The 23,179-nt window shown below is 38.3% G+C and overlaps 1 pseudogene; it reads right to left on the reverse strand.

Moving 5' to 3' along the window:
• Nucleotides 1-2,866: 2,866 nt before the first annotated feature.
• LOC136315038 (kinesin-like protein KIF11) overlaps nucleotides 2,867-23,179 on the reverse strand; it is a 66,309-nt pseudogene continuing 45,996 nt past the window's right edge.

Genomic DNA, 23,179 nt, shown 5'->3' on the forward strand with positions numbered 1-23,179 from the left:
TACTGTTATATAAGAAGCAGAGCAATCTGTGAGTTGTAACTGTTATTTCTATAAAAGTCCAGCCCAAAGCCATAGTATATTTTAATGGGTATATCAAAGCTATTTAAGATGTTAATGCAAAATGTTGAGACCAAGTCATGTATACAGCCTGTGAAGAAGGTAACTTCAGGGAAAATGGAAACTACCCCAAGCACTGAAGAACTATTGTGTGGAGAAGGGAGGGCAATGTAGTTGGTATCAATTGGCAGAAAGTGAGTGAACTTTGGCTTAATGGACAAAATAACTTTCTCTTTTACTATGAGTTATTCAGCAATGGAACAGGCTACCCTATGAAGTAAAATTGTGGAATTTTATTGCCAGAGGAAATTCTGAAATCATGTTCGTTACTCTTCTTAAGTGACTTGTGAGATGGCCGAGGCTGGTTGGGGTTAGTGTAAGCCCAGAGTCACACAGGAGGGGTAGAGATCGGAAAACTTGACTGGAGCCCATACTCTACTGTTCTCTAGCTACAAAATCTTATTTCCCTCGTTCTGCTTTTGGTAGTCCCAAGAGAAGCTAAGGGCTTCAAGAGATGAGATCTGGGCCCTGGCCAGGTAGTTCAGTTGGTGAGAGTGTCGTCCCAATACGCCAAGGTTGTGGGTTCAAACTCTGGTTAGGGCACATAGGAGAAGCTACCAGTGAATGCATGGGTAAGTAGAACAAGTCAATGTTTCTCTTTCCTTTCTCTCTCTAAAATCAACCAATGGATTAAAAAAAGAAAAGAATACTTTTAAAGAGATGAGAGCTGAGCCTCCTTCCTTCTATCAGAGGTTTGGCTGAGAAAACTCAGAGATTCGACCAGAGCAGGGCTCATCTTTTACATCATCATAATAGCTTTATTGGTTCACCTGTAATAAAAGCAAAATATGTAGGTATAAATGATATTAATTTCTCACATATATCACTTCTTAAGTAACTCCTCGTCAATAGTGAAAGTCAAGTGTTGTCCTCTTATCAGAAGCCGAGTGAAGAATAACTGACATTTACCATGGAGAGGAGACTAAGGAAACTATCAGGAGCATAAATGGATTCATTTAGGTCTTGAACATTCTGCGCCGTGCTGGGGGAAGGAGGAAAGGGGAGAAGGGACCCAAGGGGAGGACAGTGACAGAAGGAAGAGGGCTGCGGACTGGAAGGCGAGGGTGGGTTCGGAGGGAGCCCATCCAGGTGAAACCCAGACACCTGGGAAAGCACCCATCTGACCCTCCTGAGACTTAGATAGTAAAGTTGCTTCCTTTTAAATATTAATAGAAAAAGAAAAATCACTACATCATGGACATACTTCCATCAATTACTTAAGCTTGTGTGGCTTTGAACCTGACACATATTTGGACATAAAAGTTCTGAAACCTCCTTTGCAGTGCACTACCCTAATTTCTGTGAAAGAAACAGGACCAGTCTCTTCTGCTTGGTTAGTAATGGCCACCAGACTCGGCGTAGACAGCAAACAAAATGAACTATTTCCACATGTGCTGGAGGTAGTGGAGAGGAGAAGGGTAGAGTCAGGAGGTCCGACTTTTGTGTGCTCTCATCCTACCCTTCCTTCCAAAGGGTAGAGTGAGAGAAACCACAAGGGACAGAAAAGTGGCCATGTCATGATACTGTCACAAAACTTAGCGGCTTAATTTTTCTGTTTATGAAATTAAAGCCATGGCCAAAGGTATTTTTTTGGTTATTATTTTCAGACTCACAATAGATAATGTGCAGTTCTGCCATGATAATTTAGACCCATCTGGTGGGTTGTTCACATTGGAAACAGCCAAAAAATGGACTAGCTGTTTCTCAGGTACAGGAGGACAGGAAAACTTGCATTGAGTGAGACATGGGAGTCATGTGTTTGAAGTTGTACTAAAAGTAGAATATATCACATTTAAAACATTAAGCAATTTTTTTCAATTGATGAGAGAAAGAGAGAAGGGGCAGCAGAGAGAGAGTGAGAGAAGCATCAACTTATTGTTTCACTTAGTTGTTCCATGTAGTTGTGTACTCATTGATTGCTTCTTGTAAGTGCCCTAACCAGGGGTCAAACTCACAACCTCTAGTGCACTGGTTGGATACTTTATCCACTGAGCAACATAGCCAGGACCAAAACATTTTTTAAGAATGGGAAAGGAGGAAGGCAGCTGGGTATAAGAATACGAACCTAGGAATTGGAATTTGATGATCCATTATTTTTTTAATTATTGTTTTTTCATTGCTATTTGAGTGACTGTGAACAAGCCTTCCTAAATCTCAAATGATGTTAACACTTTTACTCGATTGAGGAAGAAATAAGCTGGTGGTTGTGAAAGTGTTTTACTAACGATGACGTGATACATGACTGTTCTTTAGGGCAAGGAATAAAACTTAGAAAGCATCTCTTAACTTACAATGTTATTATTATAAAAAGTTTATCCATGTTGTGTCAAAGATAAATGAGTAAAGAGTAGTTCATTGATTATCTCAACCTAGACAGACGAAGCAGGCGGAATAAAATAGTAGTCATACTTAGCTATACAGCTAATGGGTCAAGGAGAGAGTTTTATTTTACTCTTTTCCTTCCTATAAAGGTGGAGCTCAGACCTAAATACTGGTTAGAACAACTGTAACCCAAAACAATTCACTATGCTAGGATCTAGGACAAGAGACGCAAAGGTGCTTTGGCTTGGGTACAGAAGTGGGGAGGAAAGCTATGTTACAGTGAGGTGCTATTTGAGACACTTCAGATTTCCAGGACAAGCCCACTGATCCCTCACTCTCGATTCAGTGCACGGCTTTCTGAGGCGTGGGCTGCATCAGCCGCTCTTAGCCATGAACCCGTGCATCTCGGAGAGGATCTGCTAAGTGCCTACTGGGTCTGCTGCATGGAAAACATGTCCGCAAAGTTAATGGAGGGCTTCTGCTCTGAGGACAGAGAGATTTTAATCACGGGTATTGTCCGTGAGTGAGGATGATTGGGACCATCATGTATCCTTGCCTTGAAAAAAAGAGCAGAAGCTTAGCAAAACAGTAACACAACAAAGAACAACGTTGCTGAGTAGGGGCCCAGTCCAATTGTGAGCTGGTGCAGGTGTGTGAGCCGAGGAGCTGGACTCCTTTGCTCCCATGGAGTTGGGGGGGGGGTGTCTCCTGCAGGGCCATGCAGCTCCCCACAGCTCCACTGCTAAGAAACAGGAGGTTAATTAGCCCAGCGCTTAATGAGAGCGTCTGGAGGAACTGTTGAGAAAATACTAAAAAATAAATGAGATGCAGGACGATGGAGAAAAGACAGCGGAACGCGATGTGCACTGAATTGGCTGGTGGGAGGAATAACACGGTTGAGACAAATTGGGAATGATGGTGCAGCCGAGGCCATGCCTCAGTGCCACTCCTTTGATAAAAAAAATAGTCCAGATGTGGAGGAGCTTGTAAAGTTTGGCAGCTGTGTAAGGTGATGTAAGTATGTGCGTGTGTGTGTGCGTGCGTGTGTGTGTGTGTGTGTGTGTGTGTGTGTATGTTTGGGGTTGTGTGGAAAGGGGGAAAGCTTTGTTCTCATTTTGAGGACTGGAGAATCATAAGCCTTCTAAGGCAAAGAAATAATTATCTTCCATTCGTAGGATCATTTTGATTGACTTCCTATCAAGCTGGGCACTTAGTCATTGAAAATAAATATCTATGGAATAAATGAATGAATAGAAAAATACACGAGTTTCATGAAGTTAAAGCTGTGGTTTCATAGCAGTGGCACTATTCTGAGAAGTCTGTAACTTCCATGGAGACATGTCAGAGAACTCCATAAAACTGTTGGCCAAATTGCTTGGATGAGTATATGGCTCTGTGGAGAAGTACTTCAAAAACCAGACAGATACTCAGCAGGGATTAATTTAGTGCTGGAGGTCTAACTGAGCCAAACTTTAGCATGGCTATTGTAGCCCAAGGTCACAGGGAAGGCTAGTAGCTGAGTTAAGGATTAAATCAAGAACTTCTGACATAAACTCCAGTGCTCTTTCCAATTCACCATGCTTGAGGCTGCATAAATATCAGAAGAATGAGCCAAAAGGACATTTGATGTTCATAAAACATTGTCAGTGCTTTAGAAATGTGGCAAGACTTGAGAGGGCAAAGTGAGAATTTAGCCAAATTTTCAGGAAAATGAGTGTTCAGGAATGAGGACTTAGACAAACATTAATGAAGTAAGGACTGAAAACACAGTAAAAATGCACATATATAGCATTGACACAAAGAGATCTTAAAACCACAAAATCCTGCTCTCTTAATTTGAGCTCCTATTCTTTAAAGTAAATAATATTCCAGTTTTAAAGATGAGAAAACTGAAGCTCAGAGAGATTAAATAGCTGAAGTCATGCTGCTAGAAAATAGTATGGTGTGGATTCGAACTAGCCCTGCCAATCACCAGCATCTGCATTGTCACCAAGTAGAATAATAAAGCGTGATCTAGGGGTATTAAAGTTCCAAAACAAATAGAAAAAGTAATCAGAAAATTTAAGAATTATCATCTTACTAACGGATTCTGTGGTGAGTAGTGCAAACTGAATCTTCACATGTAGCCTGGGCACAGGGAGTAAAGCCCACACGTTACCTTCTCCACTAACATGACTGTGCCAGTCCTCCGTCTTTGTTAACGTGTCTTTGCTATTACTCGGTCCTGAGGAGCATGACCTAATTCTTCCAAAAGTGTTCTGCCTAGACCAGTGTTTTCATTATTTATTACAATATTTTCCTGACTCAGCTTTTCAATGGAAGACATCAATTGTCTATGTCCTAAAATTATTTGAATCTCTTGACTCAAACTCACCTTCCTGTTCCCATATGTCCTGGATATTATATCATGATCCTTACCCAGTCCCAATCAAATGCCAATGTATAAAGGCCTGTCTGAAGTCAATACAATTTTACCTTATTTTCTCCCCAAGACACCTGCCAAAGCTTTTGTAGGTGATGTCCCTAACAGAGAGCAATTGATTGAGGTTTGTCTTATCAAGAGGTTATGTTTATAATATTTGCAGATCAAGATTTTGACGTAAAAATAATTTCAAAAGGTATTCAAATACCAAAACCACTTTGCCTTTACTTCTTTGATAAATAGTGAAGTGAGGAACCCAGACCTAGAGAATAGGGTTTACCAAACATTCCATTACTCTGCCAGGAAATTTAACTTCAGAAAGACGAAGAAAGGCCATGTGTTCTCTCCTCTTTACTACCCCTTGTCCTAAACATAACATATGCTTTTGCAGTCAATGTTGAAACCAATGCCTTGCAGAGGGAGAGAGAGATTATGTACTGAAAGTCATCATCAGTTGGTCAAAATAATCAAATTAAGCCAATTAACTTAGAAAGAATTTTGGCAACTTCACCTGTGACACCACTAAAATTTCAGTTGCATACTCTTAGGTATGTTTTGTGATTTTACCTGTTTCAAGGACCCTGAGCACTAAATAAATGGGAGACAGTCAACTGCAGAAACCAGAGACAAATGGCAGAAGGAGGACCCCCTGTGCCAGGCCTGAAAAGATGAGAGAGTTTAACTGTATTGCCAGGGTTGCCAGGCTGCTCACCGAGGCTTACTTAGAATGCTGTGCTGGTAGAGAGGGAGGGATGGAGGCAAAAGTCAATTTCTGAGCAAAAGGCAAAGAATACAAGATTTCTTTTTTCCACCCAATCTTTTCACACTTTCAAATTCTACACCAAACTGATTTGTGGAAGTCAAATCACATCTTAAAAGGCATTGTTATTGATCTATCCTCAGAGGCAAGGGCAGGAAGTAGGAGAAGTCTAGGAATGGATAGGGCTCTTCTATGGGAGGCTGCTGACTGTCTCCCATTTATTTAGTGCTCAGGGTCCTTGAAACAGGTAAAATCACAAAACATACCTAAGAGTATGCAACTGAAATTTTAGTGGTGTCACAGGTGAAGTTGCCAAAATTCTTTCTAAGTTAATTGGCTTAATTTGATTATTTTGACCAACTGATGATGACTTCCAGTACATAGTGGTATTCCTAAATACCAGTTCGATGTTCTGATCATTCAAACTAGGTGAGGCTCTGAAGGTGGCTGAATATAAGGTGAGATGAATAGTGTATAAGACTGTTTCACTGAATAAATATTTAAAAATAGTCACAACTAGCAAATACCACTACAAGCAATGCCAAAGCATTGGAGTGAAAAATCAGAAAGAGGAGTAGAACATATAGGCAAGCCCACTTTGTGCAGGGAAACCAGGCCAGGGGGAAGGAGGCAGACTCTTCCATCTTCAGACTTTCTGAATCTCGAACTTCTTTAGCTTCTATGGAAACAAAATAGAGTTCTCTTCTTGCCCTTAAAGTCTCTTATATTCTCTCAAACGAGGGGTGTTTTCTGTCTTTTGGTGTCAGCTATACCTCTGTTTGCTTTCTGCTGTCTAGAAATTTATAAATCTTTCTTTTAATCTGATGGTGATTCTACTCTTATGTGCTAGTAGCTTTTTACATTTTCTATTGTTGTTTATTGCCTTTTTATTTTTAATGTTAGAAGGATGTTAAGGAAAGGAGATGAGCAAAGGAGATGAGCACGAGTATTGATCCATCGCCTTCAACTAAAAGACCTTGCTTACAAGAGCAAACATTTTTAATTAGAATGGAGTTCAGTTTATCAATGTTTTATGGTTCAGACTTTTGGCATTGCCTTAAGGAGCTGTTCATGCAGCATTATGCTTAAAGCCTTTGCCTGAATAGCCATAGAATATGCTGAGTGGTGTGTGAGTGATATAAAGTTCTATAAAAGTTCAGGGGAAGGAGGTATCACTTAGAAGTAGATAGTTTTGCAATGTTGCTTAACAGTTTTCCAATAAGTGCTGCTGACTCTTGAATTTTCTAAGTATTGAGAGATATTGTTAATGTTTCAAGATTTGGCTTGAGCATATAAAGTTTAAGAAATGTATTTACCTCTGGCCAGTGAGCCTTAAACAAAGCCATTAGTGGTATAAAGAGCCAGGCATATCCTAAGCTCTCAAGCTCTTCCCAGGTCCTGCACCCCTTGCCAGCCATATATCCTTCAATTTCATGAGTTTTTAAGTTTCAGTGGCTGCTTTTGGTTTTATACATGTTTTCCTGTGATTTACAAGGAACAAATTATCTGTGTATTTTACTTATTGATAATCTTCTTTGCTATGCTGAGATCCTTGATTCTGTTTGTTTTGAATTAACTTTTGAGAGACTGATGCCTTGTCTGATTAAAAATATATATTTTTTCTCTATAAATGCCTAATCATAGTATCATGAGCACCTCAAGGTCTCAGTGTTGGCATTGTCAGGATTCAGCACATAGTAGGTATGCAGTAAATCATTGATGAAAGGAAGAGGAAGTGATTGAACTCCTGACACAAAATCGAAAAAGAGTTGAGTAAAACTCTTACTCTTAGACCTTTATGTCTGTTCATATCAATATTACATATAAACATTAAACCAAAGGTATTACAAATAAATGTGAGGTTGAAAGAAACTTTTTTTCTCTCTGATGCTAGAGAGGAAAAAAAAATCTAGTCTCTCTAGTTGTAAATGAAGGGCATTTCTTTTCTCTTTTAGTTTTTTTTATTTATTTATTATTTTTTATTTTTTGTATTTTTCTGAAGCTGGAAATGGGGAGAGACAGTCAGACAGACTCCCGCATGCGCCCGACTGGGATCCACCCGGCACGCCCACCAGGGGCGACGCTCTGCCCACCAGGGGGCGATGCTCTGCCCCTCTGGGGTGTCGCTCTGCTGTGACCAGAGCCACTCTAGCGCCTGGGGCAGAGGCCAAGGAGCCATCCCCAGCGCCCGGGCCATCTTTGCTCCAATGGAGCCTTGGCTGCGGGAGGGGAAGAGAGAGACAGAGAGGAAGGCGCGGCGGAGGGGTGGAGAAGCAAATGGGCGCTTCTCCTATGTGCCCTGGCCGGAAATCGAACCCGGGTCCCCCGCACGCCAGGCCGACGCTCTACCGCTGAGCCAACTGGCCAGGGCCTCTTTTAGTTTTTAAACAATGGCATCAGCTTTATTAGAAAACTACTTGGCCTAGCTGTTCTTACAAGGCCAATGAGCAATCTGGATGTGGTGAAGGAAAAGAATCCCGCATCATTGCCTCAGTGCCCTCGTTGATCAGCTGCATGACACCAGCAGGGCAATCCTTTTCCTGGAAAGTGTGCAGCGCAGCCTGGTCCTTGCCTCATGATGGTTACTGTTTGCACTCCTGCTGGGGAAGCGCAGAGCCCCACCCACTCTTTTATTACCATCCTCCAGGCAGGGCTCATAACTAGCATATGCTCTGGCTGAATGACCTGGCTTCATTCACAACTAAATCAGTACTAAAGCAATTTGAATGATAGATAGCAGCTTATCAATAATTGAAAAGAAAGGCTCAGAGATGTCCCATTATCTGAATAATTAATGTTCCACTTGGGCTTTGTAATTCCTTAATAAAACTGACTGATTGATTTGCTTAATTAATTTCTCCTTTGACAGGCTTATTGCTTTCTTTGGAGACCGGGATGGGCAAAAAGAAAAAAAAAAAAAAACCACGATAATTCCAGCCAAGAGAAAAGATTTAAAATCTTCATAAACTTTAACCCCCTCAGAATATTATGAAAACAACTTTTTCATCAAACCTTCTCCCCCAATCTCTGCTTTGCCATAAAAGACCCGCATACCCATGTAAGCAGACACCGAGGGTGTATTTGTCATTGCAACTGATGAAACATTGTGCTCGATTGTAAGGGCCCCAACCATATCTGTAGTAATAACGTCAGCTCAACCTTAAACACTTTTGAGTAAATAGATCTGAATGAATGTTTTAAACTGGCTTCCATTTGAAGCAGTGAGCTCTGAGCAAGGCCGTGGCAGCTCTCGATGCTGAGCGAGCCGATGCCTTTGCCTAGGCGAAGCACGCACCCCTCTGACTTTAGTGCACCTGCTCTGACTGGAAACGGTGCCTGCAACTAGGATTTGGTCTAATCCAACTCAGTTGCCATCTTTCCTAGGATGACTGCAGTTGACCAGAGAAGGATCAAATCGCCTCAGAAAATTAAAGGAAAGAAACTGGTCATACAGGGTGAGGTTTGGAGGTTGGAGGTTGAGAAAGAGAAACTGTGAGTTAAGTTAATGTGAAGTAATATATGGCAGAGGAAGGAGAATTGAAACCGTTTCTCTTAATTCTGGAAATCATACCATTTGCAGTTAGGAAAATAATGCAATCATTCTTGAAAAAGGTTATAAAGGGATAAAAAAAGAAAGATAAATTATTCAACTGGAAGAAACCAAGCCTTATTAGCAGAAATTCCAATGATTGTGTCAAGTTAAATATCCAGATTATATAACAGAACTTTTAGTGCTGGATTCTGTTTCTATCATCGGTGGTTCATGGCATTGAGCCCTGTGGTTTTCTTAAGAACTTCCTTTGTCAGCTTGAGCTGCTATTACAAATTACCATAGACTGGATGGACTAAACAACAGACATTTATTTCTCACTGTTCTGGAGCCTGGGAAATCCAAGTTTAAGTGTTGGCCTATCTGGTTTTATTGAAGGCCCTCTTCCTGGGTTTCAGATGGCCCACTGCCTTCTTGCTATATCTTTTTTTGTTCTACTTTTTTTATTGATTTTAATTTATTGTGTTTACATAGATTCTAGTGTCCCCCCGAATGCATCCCCCCTCCTGTGTTCCCTCAACATCCCTCTTTCCCCCCTTCCCTCCAGGATTTGCTTTTCTGCTCTCTATAATGCTGTGTTATGTGTATATAATTTCACCAATCTCTTTACCTTCTCTGAACCCATCCTATCATCCCCTTTCCCTCTGTCTGCATTCCCTCTGGTCCCTTTGATTTTGCCTCTGTCTCTATTCTGTTCCTCAGTTTACATTGTTCATTGGATTCCTCAAATGAGTGAGGTCATATGCTATTTTTCTTTCTCTGCCTGGCTTATTTCACTTAACATAATAGTTTCCAGGTCCATCCATGTTGTTGCAAAAGGTAAGATTTCCTTCTTTTTCATGGCCCCATAGTATTCCATGTGTATATGTACCACCACTTTTTAATCCACTTGTCCACTGACGGACACTTGGGCTTTTCCCAATCTTGGCTATTGTAAACAGTGCTGCTCTTATGGGAGCAGTGTGTGGGAAATGAGAGAGAGAGAAAGCTCTTTGGTTTCTTGTATAAAAGTACTAATCCCATCATGAATACTTTACCATCTCATCTAAGCTCAATCACTTCCCAAAGACCCCCAGCTCCTAATACTGTCACATGGGGTGGGGGTGTCAGTGTTTCTACATTTGAAGTTTTTTGGAAGATGCAAACATGCAGTTGATAGCAAACTTAGTTAAGGTTACTTATTGGTGAAAGAAGGTCAGATGTTCTGACAGTGGATTTCTCTGCAAAGACTCTGGGTAATGGCAATATCTGTGCAGTAGTGAACACAGGTTTCTTTTGCTCAAATTTCATTAAAAGAGTAGATACAGAAGTAAATGAAATAGATATTATGGAATGGCATCAGCCACTTTCATAGTGGGAGAGTTCAGCTAACAGTCCTCCTCAACAAAGAGTGTTGATGATTTGTCTCACAAGACGAGATAAAGCACCCAGATGAAATCTGCCACAAAGTGCACCTATTGATAAATAATGAATATTAACATTGTAGCAAATACTTAGATGTTAGGGAGTTTGCCTCTGAGAAAAATAAGAATGCCCACCAAAAGTTAAATGGCAAAATCCATACATTTTGCACTGAATCAGAAAGGTTGAGTGTTCCTGAAAGAAACACTCTTTCCTAACCTTACAACCATTACATACGACCTGAAAGAACATAGAATTGCAAAGAATTAGGTCAGCCATAGATAACAGGGATAACAACCAAGAACTACATGAGCATATATTGGCAGTTCCCTTCCATACTGCTCAGAGGAGAAAGAACTTTAGATAAAGTTCATGAAATCTCAATAGATGGCATGAGCATTGCTCCTACTGACAAGCTTCTGATCTCAGGCTGATATTAATTCCATTTGACTGAATTGAATATTCACCAATTCCAATTATTATCTGGTTTTTACATATACCTTTCCCCTAAGAAGAATGAATCCTATTGACTTTGCATGTTTCATTTCCTATGAGGTGAATTTATTCTCCCAGTTGAAAGGTATTGGTTCCAATAAACGAATAAGTTAATATCCTGGATTTATTCTCAAGCTTAGTTAAAGTGAATATGTTTGTGAAAGATGGATGCAGTCACAATGTGCTGTCAAAGGTAGCTTACTGAGGCTGCAAGGATAAGGGCCACAAGCTGAGTCATTGTGGAAAATTTACCAAGAAAATAAATGCCACCCTGTGAGGTATTTTGGAAGAGATACTTTCTTAGAGGTCACTTGCATACATCCTCAGTATTTTCTGGGACTATCTTGTTTGAGTTGCTATAAATATTAATTCCATACACATTGGTTGAGTCTCTACCATGTTCCTAGCATTTTCTTAGTCAGTGAGAATAATAGGTGTCTTAGATATGGTATCTTCCTCCAAAGACTTCTAGACTACTTGTCAATGAAGGCTTTCTGGAGACAAATGGCTACTGTAGAGAACTCTACATATTCAGAACTTAAAAAAAAAGTTTTGAGACAGAAAATGGTATGCTGTATTCAGTGGAAGGTTCAACTTTCCATGAGCTGTTCAAATTCAAATAGTTCAAATGTAAAGTGGTAGAATTTTTATTCTCTTGCTTCCCCCTGGTTAATACCTACCATATGTCTTAAATATATAGAACAATTATGATTTCAAATGTCTTAAAATTTCTAATCAATCTTGATTTCAAATAACCAGGTTCCATATTGGAACAGATTATTAAAATGCCCCCAAAACAATGGCTATATTTCAACAAATTGTTTCAAACCCCTAGGCAGAAGAACAACAAAAATTCAGACCATAATTTGATTTTGTGCCTTATGACAAATTCACCTTATTTGTAGTGTCTTCCACAGTGTCAGCTGCCTAATAGATGTTCAAACTGAAAACTGACTAGGTTGATTTTTAATATAGCATAATACTTTATGGTAATGTCTTATTGAAGACATGGAAGAGTATTAGACTCCAGCACATTCATTCTGTGCCTTATAGGAGAGGCTGTGTTATTGTCATCTGGGCATTACCAGCACAGACCTAATGTCTCATCAGCATTCCTGAGGGAAAGCCAGGATCACCTTTTCTCAATAGCTCCAGAATTGAGAGAGTGAAAAGAGAACAGAGAACATTCATGGAAACCAAATGGAGTGGCTTCTCAGACTCATCTGTGAGCCCACGCTGATGAAATAGATTGGGACTGTAGTCAAATCTTTCTATAAACTTGGAAATTGGAGCAGTTTCTCAGCCAGCCACCCACCCACTTCCATACGTCCGGATGAAGTCATCGACGACAGTTTTGCCATCCTTGTGACTACAGCCATTCTGACCTTCTATTCTTCCAGCTTTTCTTACATGTGTGTAAGCCCTAATTCCTGTATTAATTTTTTTTTATTCCTGTAATTCTTAGAGAGGTTCTGATTCTATGGCCAAACCTAGACTAATTGATAAGGAATCACCCATATGACTCAGATGCTTTTCAGCTCTTCAAGTAAAGACAGCTTGGGGATTTAACTCCATTCCAATAGCTAGGTGTACACCAACCAACCAGGCAACTTCCTCTGATAAAATTTCTCTTTGAAAACCTTAGGTAAAGCTAATATGCAAATATCTCTTGAAGAAGACTTTCACAAGAGAGGCTCCCGCCTAAGAAAACTCAAAGAAAGCCCACATAGGTTGCCTATGAAATACCTATTTCATGGGTAATTTACAATGCTCCAAATTTCATTCTTTCAGCACTTCTGAAAGGACTAATTGCATAGGGAAGAAAATTTTCCAGAATTAAAAATTAACTTAGATGTCAAAATAAAACCCTAGAATTTAATTTATCATAAAAGCTACATTCTCGAATAGACTCTAATGGACCAAAACAGATAAAGCAATTAAATGGGAAATGCGATGAATTAATCTTATTTTAAGAGGCAGTTGAGATGAAATTCATATTTTTAAAGATATAATAACCAGTGAAAAAAATTTTCAGCTCAGCAAGTGGTGCCATAATTTAAAATAATAAAGCATTTATAAGTATCCAATTATTAATTTTGTGCAGGTGCTATTTGTTAGTTTTGACATTCCCCTCAATTTTGATTGCTGGAAACTTTCCTCTCTTTGGGGATATTTTATTTCTTTTTTTCTGGTATTTGCTGAATTTTAGTGGTAATTGTATATGTGCTATGTAAAGAGTGGACTCTCTGAAAAATGCTCAAGCTGAGATCCTGTGCTTCTAGATTATTCTCTAAAATAATCTCTCTGTGCCTTAGTTTCTCTTGTCAAGTGATGAAAACTTTATACAATAACAGAGTGGTAAAAGTAGTCCTTAAAAGACTCTATAGGATCCTGATTATCACTGTTATTGTTATTGATTAATAGGGTGACTATGTTTTATATCTTCCCTTTTACAGAAATTGTATATAATTGTTGTATATAACATCTACAACTTGATGTTTTTTATTATTGATTTTTTAGTGAGAGAGGAAGGAGAGAGAAAGAGAAATATTGAATTGTTCCACTTATTTATGCATTCTTTGGTTATTTCTTTCTTTTTCTTTTTCTTTTTTTTTAATTTTCTGAAGCTGGAAATGGGGAGAGACAGACAGACTCCCGCATGCGCCCGACCGGGATCCACCGGGCACGCCCACCAGGGGGCGATGCTCTGCCCCTCCGGGACATCACTCTGCCGCCACCAGAGCCACTCTAGCATCTGGGGCAGAGGCCAAGGAGCCATCCCCAGCGCCTGGGCCATCTTTGCTCCAATGGAGCCTTGGCTGTGGGAGGGGAAGAGAGAGACAGAGAGGAAGGGGGGGGTGGAGAAGCAAATGGGCACTTCTCCTATGTGCCCTGGCCGGGAATCGAACCAGGTCCCCCGCACGCCAGGCCGACGCTCTACCACTGAGCCAACCGGCCAGGGCCACTTTGGTTATTTCTTATATGTGTCCCAATGGGAATTGAACCCACAACCTTGATGTTTTGGGCTGATACTTTAGCCAACTGAGGTACCTGCCTAGGGCCTTGATATTTTGATATAAGTGTACATTATAAAATAATTACCACATCCAAGGTAATTAATGTATTACCTTATATAGTTACCTCTTTAATGGTGAGAACATTAAAATCTAACCTCTTAGGCCTGGCTGGTAGCTCAGGTAGTTAGAGCATCCCCCAGAGGAAGCACAGGGGATGGTGGTTTGATCCCAGGTCAGGGCACATACAGAAACAGATCAGTCTCTCTCTCTCTCCATCTCCCCATTTCTTCTCTCTCTAAAATCAGTTAAAAATGGAAAAGAAAATAAACTCTACCCTCCTAGCAAATTTCAAGTACAAAATGCAGTATTGGTGACTAGTTTCAGAGGTCTGTAGTAGTGCAGTGGAGTAACTATGGTTTGAGGGTTGGTGTTAGATTTCCTTTATTATTGCCTTTTTGGCCATGTTGCCCAGTAGTTACCAGCATGGGCTTGGAAGCAGACTGCCCAGGATCTCATCCTGATGCTATCAGGTTCTAGGTCTGAGATTTTCTACAAATTTACTCTATTTATTACTTTCTTTTCCATCCATAACCCATGCCTTATAGAGATTTTTGTGCTCATTAAAAAGACTTCTTGAGAAAGAACTTAAAATATTAGTCGGCATATAGCAAAAATGCAGTAAAGGTTAACTATTATGTTATTGTTGTTTTACATACTGTTTCTTTGACTTAATCCTAAATATGCATTATAACTTCAAATAATTATTTGTAACTTTTATTTTCCTTCATGCTTATAAAGAGCAAACTAACAAAAATAAGAAAAACTCAAACCATTATCTTATCAGTAGATCTTAACCTTTAAAAAATCCCCCATAAACCCTATAGTTTATGAAATCTCACAGTGAATAGTATAATTTAAAACAAATCAAATAGTAAGATGTTGTGCTTTTCTCTTTCTGACCCCCACAGCGGGAAGCTGCTATGCCCTCCTCTACCTACTTTACCCTACAGGAAAGTCATGGTTATGAGGACACAACCTCTATTTATTGTTCATTTTGCTCTTTTTTCCTTTTTTTTCTCCCTGTGGTCTCTTTCTCTCCAGAACACTTTGCATGCTGTCACCAGATTTGTCCTTCTAAAATGCTCCTTCCACAGTGGAGCCTCCACTGTTCACATACACACTCGGGTCCTCAGAGCCATCCACAGGCTGCCTGCACCAACAATTCACTATATCCGAGTTACTGCTACTCTATTCAGTGTCCATTTAGTCCTTCCTATCCGCTATATTCTTCTGATCACCTCAGTCACATATGCCACAGGCCCCACTGTATTGTAGATTTCCCTACTCCTTGGAATCTCTGTCCACACTTACCTAATTGTATCCACCTTTCAAGATGGCGCCCAAGTACCTAACACATTAACAGAGCCTTTTCTGTGCCTTGAGTCAGAGGTTTCTTTTGTGATCCCTGTAGCGATTATGAAGGGCAGACTTCTGGCTCCCATTATTTCATTTCCTCTACTATGTTTTAAGAACCTTTGGGCCTAAGTTTTTGAATCATATACCTAATAACACAAATGTACTGATCGATTTATTTACTGCATTATTTAATTTGTTAAGGCTGATTTTTTTCCCTTGAATCCTTCCCTATTTCTTTTTCCCTATGTCCCTTTCACATTATATACTTTGGCTATGATAATGGGGTCTCTTGTCACAACAAAACTTTTTATATTTATTGAAATTAGCTTTTACACATTTTTACTATGAGCATATATTTTCTTAATAGTTACTCCTTAGAGTCATATTAAGTTAATGGAATTTCAAAATTAACACTATGGTTAAATAGCAATATAGCTAAAGTCAAATTTGTTTAAGTAACAAGTTTGGCTTTATAATCAGTTTTGCTAGTGCTGTAAGATTTAAAATAGTGTTTAACAATGGAGAATTAAATAAGTACATTGATTATGATAAGAAAGCATTGACTCCCATCTTTTTCTCCCAGAAAGTGAAGAGAAGGTTATAAGATTCTGTGGGGAACCATTAGCTAGCCATTTAAGAGATGTCTCTGAGGTAAGAAGAATATAGTAGAACTGCCTAGGATAATGAATGCTATTTGAGAATGACCAGTGGATGTTTACCTGAGAAACAAAGAAATAGGTTGTTGGTCAGATTATTAGGCATGTAACTGAGTAAGTAGATTTATCTGAACTAAGTCATAGAAGACCTAACTCTGGATTAATTGGACAGTTATGGAAAAGAAGGTTTATTGGAATAAAAATAATTAGTTGAAAAAAACCCTCACAGTTGGCTAAAAACAGATATGATTAAGATGAGGAAATATAGTAAAATCTATAAAACCTTGATCAAATGAAACAGAAACTTATATTTTATGGGGTAGCAACAGTACAAAAAGATCTCATTTCATTTCAACATACTCAGTTTCCTAATTGTGATAAAATCCCATTTGGTTCACATGTGTATCAGGTGGCCACTCCATTAAAACTGTGCATTTGCAGTGAGTATTTGGGAGGCAGTAGAATTTTAAGGCAGCAATGTAGAGGAGACAGTGTGATTGAGGTTGCCAGGTGAGCACAATTAATAGAGGGAGATGGGCAGACTAAAGGACTGAGTCTTTAATGCAGGAGTCCCCAAACTACGGCCCGCGGGCCGCATGCGGCCTTTTGAGGCCATTTATCCGGCCCTGCCGCAATTCCAGAAGGGGCACCTCTTTCATTGGTGGTCAGTGAGAGGAGCACATTGACCATCTCATTAACCAAAAGCAGGCCCATAGTTCCCATTGAAATATTGGTCAGTTTGTTGATTTAAATTTACTTGTTCTTTATTTTAAATATATTTGTTCCTGTTTTGTTTTTTTACTTTAAAATAAGATATGTGCAGTGTGCATAGGAATTTGTTCATAGTTTTTTTTATAGTCCGGCCCTCCAACGGTCTGAGGGACAGTGAACTGGCCCCCTGTGTAAAAAGTTTGGGGACCCCTGCTTTAATGCATGTGAACCTCAAGGACTCAAATATAGATGAGTGTTTCCTATAAAGTTATTCCACACAAAACCAACAAAAAACGAACAAACAGGCATATCAAATTTGGATCTATAGAGTTTATAAAACAAAAGCTTAAATTTTTTTTTTATTGTGGTGAAATATACATAGCATAAAATTAACTTTTTAAATCATTTTAAGTGTGCAAGTCTATGTTCAAAATGTTTTGAATGCACACGGCCATTAAGCAGTAAATGGAATCTTATTCCAGAACCCAAAACTTACCAGTAATCAAAAATGTATGCAATAATGCTCTGCTTTTTCTCTTCATGAAAGAACCACCACTTTGGACACAGGTTTAGAGAAATACCAGTTTTGAAGAATTTCAGAAATATATATATATATATATATATATTTTTTTTTAATAAATTTTTATTAATGGTAATGGGATGACATTAATAAATCAGGGTACATATATTCAAAGAAAACATGTCTAGGTTATTTTGTCATCAAATTATGTTGCAAACCCCTCGCCCAAAGTCAGATTGTCCTCCGTCACCCTCTATCTAGTTCTCTGTGCCCCTCCCCCTCCCCCTAACTCTCTCCCTCCCTCCCTCCCATGTCCTCCCTCCCCCCCCCACCCTTGGTAACCACCACACTCTTGTCCATGTCTCTTAGTCTCATTTTTATGTTCCACCAATGTATGGAATCATGTAGTTCTTGGTTTTTTCTGATTTGCTTATTTCACTCCTTATAATGTTATCAAGATCCCACCATTTTGCTGTAAATGATCCGATGTCATCATTTCTTATGGCTGAGTAGTATTCCATAGTGTATATGTGCCACATCTTCTTTATCCAGTCTTCTATTGAAGGGCTTTTTGGTTGTTTCCATGTCTTGGCCACTGTGAACAGTGCTGCAATGAACATGGGGCTACATGTGTCTTCACGTATCAATGTTTCTGAGGTTTTGGGGTATATACCCAGTAGAGGGATTGCTGGGTCATAAGGTAGTTCTATTTGCAGTTTTTTGAGGAACCACCATACTTTCCTCCATAATGGTTGTACTACTTTACAGTCCCACCAACAGTGAATGAGGGTTCCTTTTTCTCCACAGCCTCTCCAACATTTGCTATTACCCATCTTGTTGATAATAGCTAATCTAACAGGAGTGAGGTGGTATCTCATTGTAGTTTTGATTTGCATTTCTCTAATAACTAATGAAGCTGAGCATCTTTTCATATATCTGTTGGCCATTTGTATCTCTTCCTGGGAGAAGTGTCTGTTCATATCCTCTTCCCATTTTTTTATTGGATTGTTTGTTTGTTTGTTGTTGAGTTTTATGAGTTCTTTGTAAATTTTGGATATTAGGCCCTTATCTGAGCTGTCATTTGAAAATATCAGTTCCCATATAGTTGGCTGTCTGTTTATTTTGATATCAGTTTCTCTTGCTGAGCAAAAACTTTTAATTCTGATGTAGTCCCATTCATTTATCTTTGCCTTCACTTCTCTTGCCATTGGAGTCAAGTTCATAAAATGTTCTTTAAAACCCAGGTCCATGATTTTAGTACCTATGTCTTCTATGTACTTTATTGTTTCAGGTCTTATATTTAGGTCTTTGATTCATTTTGAATTAATTTAGTACACGGGGACAGGCTGTAGTCGAGTTTCATTCTTTTGCATGTGGCTTTCCAGTTTTCCCAACACCATTTGTTGAAGAGGCTTTCTTTTCTCCATTGTGTGTTGTTGGCCCCTTTATCAAAGATTATTTGACCATATATATGTGGTTTTATTTCTGGGCTTTCTATTCTGTTCCATTGGTCTGAGTGTCTATTTTTTTGCCAATACCATGCTGTTTTGATTATCGTGGCCCTATAATATAGTTTAAAGTCAGGTATTGTAATGCCCCCAGCTTCATTCTTTTTCCTTAGGATTGTTTTGGCTATTCGGGGTTTTTTATAGTTCCATATAAATCTGATGTTTTTTGTTCCATTTCTTTAAAAAATCTCATAGGGATTTTGATGGGAATTGCATTAAATTTGTATATTGCTTTGGGTAATATGGCCATTTTGATTATATTTATTCTTCCTATCCAAGAACAAGGAATATTTTTCCATCTCATTGTATCTTTTTCGATTTCCCTTAACAATGCTTTGTAATTTTCATTATATAGGTCCTTTACATTCTTTATTATGTTTATTCCTAGGTATTTTATTTTTTTTGTTGCAATCGTGAAGGGGATTATTTTTTTGAGTTCGTTTTCTAATATTTCATTGTTGGCATATAGAAAGGCTATGGACTTTTGTATGTTAATTTTGTATCCTGCGACCTTACTGTATTGGTTTATTGTTTCTAATAATCTTTTTGTGGAGTCCTTTGGGTTTTCGATGTATAGGATCATATCATCAGCAAAAAGTGATAGCTTTACTTCTTCTTTTCCAATATGGATGCCTTTTATTTCTTTGTCTTGTCTGATTGCTCTGGCCAGAACTTCTAGCACCACGTTGAATAAGAGTGGAGAGAGTGGACAACCCTGTCTTGTTCCTGATTTAAGGTAGAAAGTCCTCAGTTTTATGCCGTTTAATAGGATGTTGGCTGATGGTTTATCATATATGGCCTTTATCATGTTGAGATATTTTCCTTCTATACCCATTTTGTTGAGTCTTAAACATAAAATTGTGTTGTATTTTATCAAAAGCCTTTTCTGCATCTATTGATAAGATCATGTGGTTTTTGTTCTTTGTTTTGTTGATATGGTGTATTACGTTAACCGTTTTGCGTATGTTGAACCATCCTTGAGATTCTGGGATGAATCCCACTTGATCATAATGTATTATTTTTTTAATATGTTGTTGTATTCGGTTTGCCAGTATTTTGTTTAGTATTTTAGCATCTGTATTCATTAGAGATATTGGTCTGTAGTTTTCTTTCTTTGTGCCATCCTTGCCAGGTTTTGGTATGAGGGTTATGTTGGCCTCATAAAATGTGTTTGGAAGTATTGCTTCTTCTTCAATTTTTTGGAAGACTTTGAGTAGAATAGGAACCAAGTCTTCTTTGAATGTTTGATAGAATTCACTAGTATAACCGTCTGGGCCTGGACTTTTATTTTTGGGGAGATTTTTAATAGTTTTTTCTATTTCCTCCCTGCTGATTGGTCTGTTTAGGCTTTCTGCTTCTTCATGACTCAGTCTAGGAAGGTTGTATTGTTCTAGGAATTTATCCATTTCTTCTAGATTGTTGTATTTGGTGGCATATAATTTTTCATAGTATTCTACAATAATTCTTTGTATTTCTATGATGTCTGTGGTGATCTCTCCTCTTTCATTTTGGATTTTATTTATTTGAGTCCTGTGTCTTTTTTCCTTGGTGAGTCTTGCCAAGGGTTTGTCAATTTTGTTGATCTTTTCAAAGAACCAGCTCCTTGTTTTATTGATTTTTTCTATAGTTTTTCTGTTCTCTATTTCATTTATTTCTGCTCTGATTTTTATTATCTCCTTTCTTCGGCTGGTTTTGGGTTGTCTTTGTTCTTCTTTTTCTAGTTCCTTAAGGTGTGAAGTTAAGTGGTTTACTTCGGCTCTCTCTTGTTTGTTCATATAGGCCTGAAGTGATATGAACTTTCCTCTTATTACTGCTTTTGCTGCATCCCAGAGATTCTGATATGTCGTATTTTCATTTTCATTTGTCTGTATATATCTTTTGATCTCTGCGCTTATTTCTTCTTTGACCCATTCATTTTTTAGAAGTATGTTGTTTAGTTTCCACATTTTTGTGGGTTTTTCTCCCTCTTTTTTGCAGTTGAATTCTAGTTTCAAGGCTTTATGATCAGAAAATATGCTTGGTACAATTTCAATTTTTCTAAATTTGCTGATATTGTCTTTGTGGCCCAACATATGGTCAATTCTTGAGAATGTTCCATGTACACTAGAGAAAAATGTATACTCTGTCGCTTTGGGATGAAGTGTCCTGTAGATGTCTATCATATCCAGGTGTTCTAGTATTTCGTTTAAGGCCACTATATCTTTATTGATTCTCTGTTTGGATGACCGATCTAGAGCCGTCAGCGGTGTATTGAGGTCTCCAAGTATGATTGTATTTTTGTTAGTTTTTGTTTTAAGGTCAATAAGTAGCTGTCTTATATATTTTGGTGCTCCTTGGTTTGGTGCATATATATTAAGGATTGTTATGTCTTCTTGATTCAACTTCCCCTTAATCATTATGAAATGACCATTTTTGTCTCTGAGTACTTTTTCTGTCTTGTAGTCAGCATTATTAGATATGAGTATTGCTACACCTGCTTTTTTTTGGGTGTTGTTTGCTTGGAGTATTGTTTTCCAGCCTTTCACTTTGAATTTGTTTTTATCCTTGTTGCTTAGATGAGTTTCTTGTAGGCAGCATACAGTTGGATTTTCTTTTTTAATCCATTCTGCTACTCTGTGTCTTTTTATTGGTAAGTTTAATCCATTTACATTTAGTGTAATTATTGACACTTGTGGGTTCCCTACTGCCATTTTATAAATTGCTTTCTGTTAGTTTTGTATCTAGTTTGATTCTTCTCTTTTGTTTTTCTATCATTTGTTTTTGTTTGTTTGTGTTCCATACTTCTTTCCTCTGTTGCTACCTTTTTTAAGTCAAGTGTTTTTGTGGTGGTTTTTTTAAGGGTGGTTACCATTAAGTAATGAAAAGGGTACCTACCATATTCATTGTAGTACCCTATCTTATAAGTATTTCTGCACTTCATCATCCTTTGCTACTGTTAATCTCCATCCTCTACCCCCTTTTTTTCCTTTGTTGTCACAGTTTAAGTTTGGTTTTATTGTGTTCTTGGTGGAGCTGTTACTTGTGGTGTTGTTTTCTTTTGTTCTTTGAATCTGGTTGGAAAACCCCCCTTAGTATTTCCTGGAGTGGGGGCTTTCTGTTGATAAATTCTCTCATCTTTTCTGTATTTGTGAATGTTTTTATATCTCCTTCATACTTGAAGGATAGCTTTGATGGGTATAGTATTCTTGGCTGAAAGTTCCTCTCTTTCAGGGCTTTAAATATTGGGGTCCACTCTCTTCTAGCTTGTAGAGTTTCTGCTGAGAAATCTGATGATAATCTAATAGACCTTCCTTTATATGTTGTACTCTTCTTTTCCCTGGCTGCCTTGAGAATTTTTTCTTTGTCATTGGCTTGTGTCATCTTTATTATGATGTGCCTTGGAGTGGGTTTGTTGGGGTTAAGAAAACTTGGTGTTCTGTTTGCTTCTTGAATTTGAGGCTTTAGTTCCTTCCACAGGCTTGGGAAGTTCTCATCTATTATTTGTTTGAGTATATTCTCCATTCCATTTTCTTTCTCTTCTCCCTCTGATATACCTATTATTCTTATGTTATTCTTTCTGATGGAGTCAGACAATTCCTGTAGGGCTTTCTCGTTTTTTATTATTTTTGAGTCTCTTTCTTCTTCTCTCTGTTGTGCCTCAAGTTGTTTGTCTTCTATTTCACTAATCCTATCTTCAATCTGGGCTGTTCTGTTAGCTAAGCTTGTTACCTCGTTTTTCAGCTCGTGAATTGAGTTTTTCATTTCTGTTTGATTTGTTTTTATAGTTTCAATTTCCTTGGTAATATATTCTTTGTATTCATTGAGTTGTTTTCTGATCTCCCTATATTGCCTTTCTGTGTTTTCTTGTATATCTCTGAGTATTTTTAAGATTTCTATTTTAAATTCTCTGTCATTTAGCTCCAAGGCTTCCAATATGTTAAGTCTTTTCTCCATAGATTTTTCCACATCTATTTGTGTTACCTCTCTTTCTTTTGTATTCATAATATTCGATTTCCTCTTTCTTATCGGCATCTGAGGGTGGTCTTATTGATAGCACTAATTAGATTTAATAAAGAGTAAAAAGTAAAAAAAAAAAATGTAAAACACCCCACAAAAAAAAAACAGTAATAATTTATTATTTCCCCCTTTTTTTCTCTCTTCTCTTTCCCTCCTCTCCCCTCCTCAGGGAAATATCGTGCCTATAATGGAGGGCCTGATTTGGGGTGAAGAGTTCAAGGGGCAAGAAAAGGGAGTAGGGACCTACTAAATGCAAAAAAAAAAAAGGAAGAAAATCTTAGACAAGCA

The sequence above is a fragment of the Saccopteryx bilineata genome, chromosome 11 (genome assembly GCF_036850765.1).
Source record: "Saccopteryx bilineata isolate mSacBil1 chromosome 11, mSacBil1_pri_phased_curated, whole genome shotgun sequence".
Classification (NCBI taxonomy): domain Eukaryota; kingdom Metazoa; phylum Chordata; class Mammalia; order Chiroptera; family Emballonuridae; genus Saccopteryx; species Saccopteryx bilineata.